This window comes from Micrasema longulum, unplaced genomic scaffold (assembly GCF_059751315.1).
Source record: "Micrasema longulum isolate JH-2025_06_02 unplaced genomic scaffold, ASM5975131v1 h1tg000874l, whole genome shotgun sequence".
Taxonomy (NCBI): Eukaryota; Metazoa; Arthropoda; class Insecta; order Trichoptera; family Brachycentridae; genus Micrasema; species Micrasema longulum.
Genome location: NW_028278066.1, coordinates 472,816 through 482,272, shown reverse-complemented (window position 1 = coordinate 482,272; position 9,457 = coordinate 472,816).

The window sequence follows — 9,457 nt, the reverse complement described above, 5'->3', positions numbered from 1 at the left end:
ATGTGTATATTTGTATGAAAGTTGAATATCACACGTGTTTAAAAAAAAAATATTCTTAATGCAGAAAATTCCATTTTACTTTATAGACAACCAAAAGTGACAACTTAAGGTTATTTTTAACCCATTATAATAATGGCATAAATAAATGTAAATACCTATGTTACTTAATGTAAAAATATAAGGCTGTGTTAACCATAGATAAATAAACTTTATTGACTTTTATAAGTAATTAAAGTATAAGTAATTCCATTGAAATAAAAGGTAAATACTTACTAATATTTTCATACAGGTTATAAAAAACTTAGCGGTATTCATAGGCAATCCGATACATACTTACAATTTATTTTTCACTACTGTTAACATATTTTTTTTAGATTAAATCAGATTTAGTTTTTTAAAATTATGAATGCATGTAAAGAACGCCTTAAATAGTATTTTATGTGCCAATTTAATCTGAAAAGAATATTAGGTATTTAAACATTTGTCAATTCTTAGTATTCCGGTGAATATGTCTGCTGCTTTAGTCGAATTCTGAGAAGGGAATGGTACAGCGCGGCGTCTGATCTAGAAGACTGGTATTTCCGACTCAATAGCCATAAACCAAACCTTAACACCATATAAGATGATTCATACGGTAAAAAATATTCATTCATAGAAATACGATGAACATATATGAACTATTTACAACTGATTATAGTATGTATCGACTTTCGTAGAAACCACAGAGAAAATAATATCCTAATAAATCATTTGACGGCTGAAATCATAAATACTGATATTTTTAACACGTTTTTTCGCGTAGGCGCTTATGTTTATACCCATTTAGGTACAATACAAAACAATGTAACTCCCACATCGTGTGATTAACTAAACTTTATTGCTTTGATGTTTTGGGTACAAACATTATTTATGTTTTGTTATATTCCACCTAGAAAAAATACGGAAAACAATTTTCTTATAAAAAAAAAATATTTTTGTAATTATAATTTACCCAAATATTTTAATTTTGATACCATTTTCAAAGAGTTGTAAATAACTCACTATTCGAAAATGGGAATAAAGTTGTGGTAAGGCGGGATTCGAACCTCGGACCTTTGATCCGTGAGTCTACCACCTAGCCACGGGACCATAACCCGGTTCAGATTTGATAATAAATAATCAAAGCACGGTTTGTTCATAGCACGTAATAATGTTTAAAATATGTATTTATAAAAGTATATTTTTTAATCCAAAGATATACCGTTAAGGTATTAAAACTCAATCTACACTTATTAAAAATATAATATATTTAAAATTAAAATAAATATTTTTCTGTATATTTATGTAAAAGCATATTCTTAACCAATTATTGAATAGAATAATTGATAAATCAAACTAAATTAAAATGGTGAAATGTCTGATTCTGATGAAGTACCAAATAAACCAATAAAAAAGTATATTTTTATTAAAATTTACACAAAAATTTTACTTTCAAAATTATTTACACTTTCTTATTTTGTTTTTTTTTCAATTTTGACTCATTATTGACGTTTGCAAACTTTAATAATATTAATTTTATTTTATTACTAAATATTACAAGACATATCATTCACTATTAATTGCACACTGTGTTTTGATGCAACATTTTTTTATTCATGGCACTCAGCAAACGTTATCATTGTTAACTTTATTTTATTACTGGGTACCTATGTGTCTATATATTTACTGTGAAAAATGAAAATACATTTAACTTTTTATTTTACAACTATTTTTGTAAAATACATTTTACGTAAAATTTGTTTAATTTAACAATGTATGATGAAGAAAACAAACAATAACACCAAATACTTAAAAATATATTTATCTGTATAGTGTTTACACGACATAATAACACCTATTAAAAACGTATAATACTTTCTGAGAATATTTACATACCTTTGTAAATATTCATAGAAAGTGTTATTAAATTGTTGTGTAATAAAATTCTTTTTTTTTCTCGCATCCAATGAAGCATTGGAAAAAATTGCAACCTACCCCGATAATAGTTTGTTAGTCATAAAAAAATATTATAAAGAAAACAATTCAATGTTTTCTTTGGTTAACTCTTTCGACTGGAGATAATCTTAATAAAAAGTGAGCTTTCAAATTGTTAAAAATTGTGACTTGTTATATACATAACACACGACAAACAAAAAACAATCACATGTGTCATATATTTTATGCATGGATACTTTTGGTTATCTGTAATTGGTTCATGAAATAAACTTTTTTTATATTTATGATTTTGTTATGTTCGCTATTTGTATACTACTGGTACGCCATAATGAAAAACCCTAAAAACACGAAAACCCGTAATAAATTATTGATGATCGCTAAAACCACACCCCTTTTAAAATTGGTTAGCGATGTAGTAGGTACGAATGCATTCCTTTTAGGGTGTTTATAATATGTTGTTTAGACTGCTTAATGGAAACCTTGAGGATTCGGCATGAAAATGCTCCCAATAAGACGGAATACCTCGAAGGCCAATAAACTTATCTGTTCTGCAAGCGCATAACCTTTTTGCCGTTGGAAGAATGTAAAATAAAGCGTTGCCTTTCCGGCCAATTGTACCCGTTTGGGAATGGCGCGTTCTCGGAACTAAGAACGGGTTTTTCTCATCCACCGTATTATAATAAAAATAAACAAATAAACCGCAGACCAATTTTTATTGTATTTGATTAAGCCATAGAAGTCCCAATAGGTCGCTGGAGATTTTTCACTCAAGCAAATCTTAGTATACAGCGCAGTTAGCTTTAACCGATAATTTTTGGTTTCTGGTTCAATACACGTGCTAGTAAAACCACCCATAAAATTTAGTAGGAAAACACTAATATTTTTTTGCAACTATTTAAACTTAGTCAAATTATAATAACACCGCAAAGATAAGCAACATAACAAAGCACCGTTAAATTAACGCACCGTTCATAATGAAAGTAGTGGATTTTGCCCCATTAGGAAATTTTGCTAAATTTATATATATGCAACAATGTTTTAAGTTTGTCCAAATTAACGTATACAAAGACTGAATTCAACCCCCTAGGGATGACCCCTCACTCAGATGCTTATGGGTCGTGGTGGGTTCATTAGCAACCTGCATCGCTTCAAGCTCTCTGAGATCGACAGCTGCCCATGCGACGATGATCTCCCCAAGATGTCCTTCACCTGTTGATGCATTGCCCCCTTTTCAGCTTTCAAAGACAATAGCTGGAGGCGCGATGCAGAAGCCTGGGTGAAGATCTATGCGACATCCTATCGGTGATAGGTAACAAAGAACTCACACTAGAGGTAGTATCATACGTGGTCAAAATAGTGCAGGCAATTGGTTAAATAAGCCAAAGTAGGGAACAAAATGCCGAACACTTCTGTAGTGGAACGGAAGGCCTGTTGAATAATGCCTATAAGCCGGCTTCTCCTGAAGAGTTTAAAGTGGTTTCCTCTCTACATGAGCAAATGATGAGAAGTTCCTGATTGGCCCACATTAGTATATCTCTCCTGATCTCAACAGTTTAGATAAATTTAAAGAAATGTAATTGCAGAAAAATCCACTTTTTGAAATTTAAACTTTGTATATTATAAGCAAGAAAAAAAATAAAGCAACTCCCATATAAAAATATTTTTTTAAAAAACCCTAGAGAGCTGTTAATATTGACATAATACAGCAGAGATGAAGAACGTTTTAGAGAAGGGAATATAGAAGTCTAGGTATCCACAAGGCTTATTGACCTGTCATTGGCTGGTTTAAGTGGCTATTTTACACACTGTGTAACATTATCAATTTTCCCTTTATTTAATCATCTCTATTCCTTAGATTCTTCTATCTGTTGATGTTTGAGAAGATAAAGAGCTAAAACCTTTATTGTTGCGGGTGAGATTTATCTGATTCAATTATTTCACCTACACACTAGGGAACGCGTGAAAATATTTTTCAATTTTTGTACTTCTTGGACTAGGATTCATCAGATGAATCTCACCCGCAACAATAAAGGATTCATCTCTATACTTCACAAACGTCAACATATAAAAGAATCGAGGGAATATAGATGTTCAAATATAGGCAGAATGGTGAATATTAAACAGTGTGTAAAGTAAGTGGCCACTTAAACCAGCCAATGACAGGTCATAAGCTGATTGACCTGTTATTGGTTGGTTTGAGTAGAAGATTTACATATTTTACACAATAAAGGTTTCAGCTCTTTAACTTCACAACAGATGGAAGAATTGAAGATATATGGAAGTTCAAATACAGGCAGAATGATGAATGTTACAACAACAACAAACAATCACGCCGTTTCCCCGTAAGGGTAGGCAGGGAGGATAAAACGCCACATCACTCTATCTTTGCACACAGATCTTGCTTCCTCTACATGCATACATCTTCTCATGCACGCGCGCCGATTGTTCCGACTCTTTACATGTCCATCTTCAAGTATTTGTTGGATTTGGTCATGCTATGTCATGCCATGTCTTCCTCTATTTCTGCATCCATCAACATTCGCATTGTAAATATTTCTAGCCGTTCTTTCGTTATCCATTCGGTTTGCATGTCCAAACTAACGCAGAGTACCTTTCTTGATTTTGTCGATAGTGTTTATCCCAGCCTTACATAATGTACGGATCTCGAAATTTGTGCATCTATCCACTTAGTTTTGTCAAACACTCGCCTGAGAGATCGCATTTCGACAGTATTCAGCCTACTTTCATCTCTGTCATGTTTTTCCACGTCCATATTTTGCTCCTTCCTTCTCAAATATCATCAAAGATCAGCTCGTTGAAGATTATATATATATTTTTAATGGATTAGGTAACTATTTTATTTTACTTTTGAAAATAGACGCATAGGTTCTCAAAATATCAATACCTACATATTTACAAAATACAGAATCATTGGGTGCCGGTTAATTTATTTGCAGCGTTTATAATATCTTCCAAAGAAATTACCTCGAGCTCTCCATTGGTCCACTGGACCTATTCAATGGGAGGAATTCTGGACTGAACAATGGCGGCCAGAGTTACAAAATTGACAGATTATCAATGGACACTTGTTCTATAGTTTAAATCACGTTTTTATTACTCATCGGAATAAGTTAAAAGTAAACGATACAATGAATGATCGATTACGCTTATCTAGAAACGGATACGCTTGCGCTTCCCGATATGCACGTTCCAGATTATAATTTGATATTTATTTTGTAAACATTTCGTTTCAATTGGAACTAATTCTTCAGAACTGCTCAAATTTAATTTTAATTTTAATTCGATTTACGTTTGATCATTGTAAGTACTCTATAAAAAATATAAAATGATAGTTTGGGACGATATATCGCACCCCCAATAAAAAAGTCAAAAAGTCTTATTTTGTGTTAAGTATACAGAATAAATTCTTTGAAAAACTCTCATATGCTATAGACAAAACTTGAGTTGTGCAATTAAAAAGCTTGATAGCTTTTTGACTCATTGCTCACACTAAAACTTTTATTTGAACGCGGCCATTCTCAAACAGTGTTCTTTTTTTGACTATTTTCTGTCAAGCAATCGAGATTTTATCTAAAACTAGCTGACCCGACAGACGTTGTTCTGCCCGAACGTTGGCTTGCCTTGGAAAATGACTTTTTATTGATAAGTAGATACCTAGGTTCTCGTTTGTGATTAAATTTCAAAACGAAAAATTGACAATATTAAAAAAAAAAAATGAATATAAGTAGGTATTTGTTTATGGTTGAATTCCAAAACATATAATAAATATTTCTTAAAATATGGCATTCTTTTTGCAAACGTCAAACTCCGGTCGTCTCACTAACAAAGAGGTGTACTTATGAAAGAATACGATTTTTAAAAATGTATTGAATTTAATATTATTTTAGTTTTACCAAAAATCCAATAAAAATAAATAAATGGGTAGAAATTATAAGGAATTTAAGGAAAGAATCTGATTGAGATCCACAAAAAAATGCTGTTTGTAAACATTCAAAAACATTTTTTTTATACACAAAAAAACAACATCTTTCCATTTTTTGCAAATGCATTCTCCTCGAACGCAACCCTGAATAAAACATTTATGCCCCTAACTTCTTTTTTACACATTTGATTGAAGATTTTAATATCTACAAACACGCACAGCGCAAAGATATATATTTCTCTGAAAACCGCACGTAAATTGGTTAAGCCGTTTAGGAGGAGTACGGTGACATCACACGTACAGAGGAATTATATATATATATAAAGATATGTAACAGCATCTTTGTGATAAATCTGAAAATGTTTGACATATTAATCTTGCTTTTAAGGGAATAAAGAAAAACAAAAACCCAATATAAAAACGTGGTTTAAGGACAAGAGTTGCGTTAGTTTTTAGGCTCTCCTGGAAATACCGTTTTTTAGTTATGACTCTGTTTTATCGGATGTGCGGTATGATTAAAATACAAAAAATGATACTATTAAAAAAATAGTACTCGCGGGACATTTACATTTAGAGAATTATTACCTACACCCGGCACACAGCTGAAGTACTAACTATTCGAACGAACTACCTATCAGCGGGCCACTATTATAGTTTTTATAAAATTAAAATTCATAAAATTAATTCAGTCAGTTAATTCATTTGTGTTAGCAGAGAACACAACCTAGATTCATCTTATAATATATATAATATTTCTATTTGTTTTTAGATTTTATATTTGCAATATTTTTATTTTAATTTTAGTATGTGTTTTCTTTCATTTGAAGATAAAATTAATAAATTAATTAGTTTGAGACCCCTGAAACATTATATATACAAGCAGTCATACTTGCTACCTAGATAGGTTTATGCTCATTCAGTTGTACCTACATAGGAAGTGCGTACTACTGACTTTGCAACAATAACCGATGAACCAGAGATTCAGCCTGTTTGTATAATATACTCATATAAAAGATGTATTTATTTTTAGTTTTACTGAATTTGTGTGCCCATGTAAGATTAACGAACCTAAAATGTACCTCTTATTTACTACTTTTTTTTACTTCACTGTTTTACTTTAAATATTTTATTATTTTTTTACCATACATTAATTTTATTGAGTTTAATCGTAACAATTAACTATGTTTTCTTTCTATTATACAACTTGTACAAATTGGCTACGGCCGTTAGTTATAATAATAAAGAAATAAATAATATAAAGTTTTGGTTAAGACTTTCAGTCAGGGTTCGTATTCAAATATAAACAAAATTATAAAACGGTAAGTTTTTTTTTATAATTACTGGTATCTCCAAGTCCTTTTTTTATGCGTAGGTATGCTGTTAACACAGAAAAGTTAGTTTTATAGTTTAATAGCCAGCTTCTGGCTGGTTTGTTTGTTTTGGAGCAAATTCATGTCGTTCTTCTGAATGATATTTTAATAAAATGAAACAAATTTTATTGAATAAACATTTATTGTCAGATGTTTGATAACACACATGTTTTGTAAACTTTATCGATTATTTATTACTTTAAGAGCCAGTGTTCGTTAAAAATGAACGTCGAATAATACAAAGATAAAATAATAAAATTACAAAAAAAAAACAATTCCTTTAGCACATATTTATTTTTTTATTTTATTTTTAGTCTCCATTGGAATTAATTCAGGTATAAAATGATTAAGACTGCTTTAATATTCATTCAAGCACAGAAGAAAATAATGTAGCAATTATTTACCGGTAGGTTGAATAATTATCCAAATTTCTTTACACAATAAACTTGAACCAATTTTCTCATAAGTGAGGCAGATGCCGGCATTTCAGCAAACGTGTAACATTATTGACTGATATTAATTTATTTGTAAATGCTTACCCATTCTCATCGCCGTTCAGGCAAAAGTCGCTAACCCAAAAAACACCATTTTGTTTTAAAACATTTAATAAAATATCTATCTGACAGATATATTATGAAATGTTTAGCAATTGCAAATCATCCAACTCTCTTGTCATCTAAGGAATTATTAAATTCTTTTTCATTTAACCATTCTTTACAAAATAGGCCTTTTCCAGTACTCACCAAAAGTTTAAAAAAACTGTCAAAATTTATTCCAGAAATATACCACTATTCCTCCCCCTCCCTTTATAATTTCCCTTACTTTCATAATATTTTTTTACCAAATATTTTAATATATATCGGTGTAGGGAATAAACCCCTAACCCAATCTCCCTTTTCAACTCTATAATTGAATCAAAATGGAAGGACTGGTCATTATTCTTCACAGACGGATCCAAATTGAAAATATATCAGACTTTTCTGGAGCATCTTTTTATATTCATGATGACGGTCACTGTGCTCAATTCAAACTTCCTTAGCCTCCGTCAGTTTTCACCACGGAATGCTTGACTTTAAGAGCAACTCTTTCCTATATTTTGATCAAAAATTTAAAAAAATGCCTCATTTTATCTGACTCCTTAAGCTTATTTCAAAAATTTAGTAGCGATCCTTTCAAACAAGCCCAATCCCAAATTATATCCCGAATTTGTAAAAAATTATACTCACTGAAACAAAAACATGTTCCGATTTCCCTAGCCTGAATTCCGAGCCATCATGGTATTCCAGGTAATGAAAAAACTGATTCTTTAGCTAAAGGAGCTGTATTAAACTACCCAGCCAACGATCTTATGACAATCCCAAATACTGGTGTCTTCTAGCTGGTCCCGCAAATGGAACTCCTCCAAAATTTTAAAAAGAAAACATTACGCTCTCATTCAACCTAATATCCCATCATGTCTTTAGTTTAAGAAAATTTTGCTGAACAAAAAAGATACATCCACCCTTTGTCGGACGAGGATAGGGCGTTGCGAGGACTCACCTTGCGAGAATTGGTGTCTTTGACTCCCCCATTTGCGATTGTTGTTTTGAAGAAGAAGATCTCAATCACTTATTCTTTGTTTGCCCAATAAATGACCAAATGACAACATTTTTCAAGACTTTGGCTCCACTCATTTCCCTTCCTACAAATATCCAACTCATCTTAGCGAGCAGGAATCCATTTATTTACAATATTTTGCTTAAATTAAAAAAAAAAAAACGGAATCGATTTGTAGTGCTCGACTAGGGCATGTTGTTCGATCGGTGACAGAAGCATGAGTATGGGTGGAGGATTGATCGTTTGGTGGAGGAACTCTCGTTTGGTGGAGGGAAAGAAAGGAGAGAACTTTCTCGGAACTGTTAGACTTACCTATGTTTATGTTGCTTGCAGACCCGACGGTTGGGCCTGGTTGCGTACTGCGAACCAGTTTGTTTATAAAATAATTCAACATGACATTGGCAAAAGCATACAATCTATTATGCAACGCCATTTTATTTTAAAAAAAATATAAATTCACATCGTGAAAAACAAATCATTCAGATTTACACTTCTTTTTTCTAAGTATCTTGGTGACAATTTCCTCTTAAGGAACATAATTTTATGCTTCAAATGGCATATCCAACTCAAAACT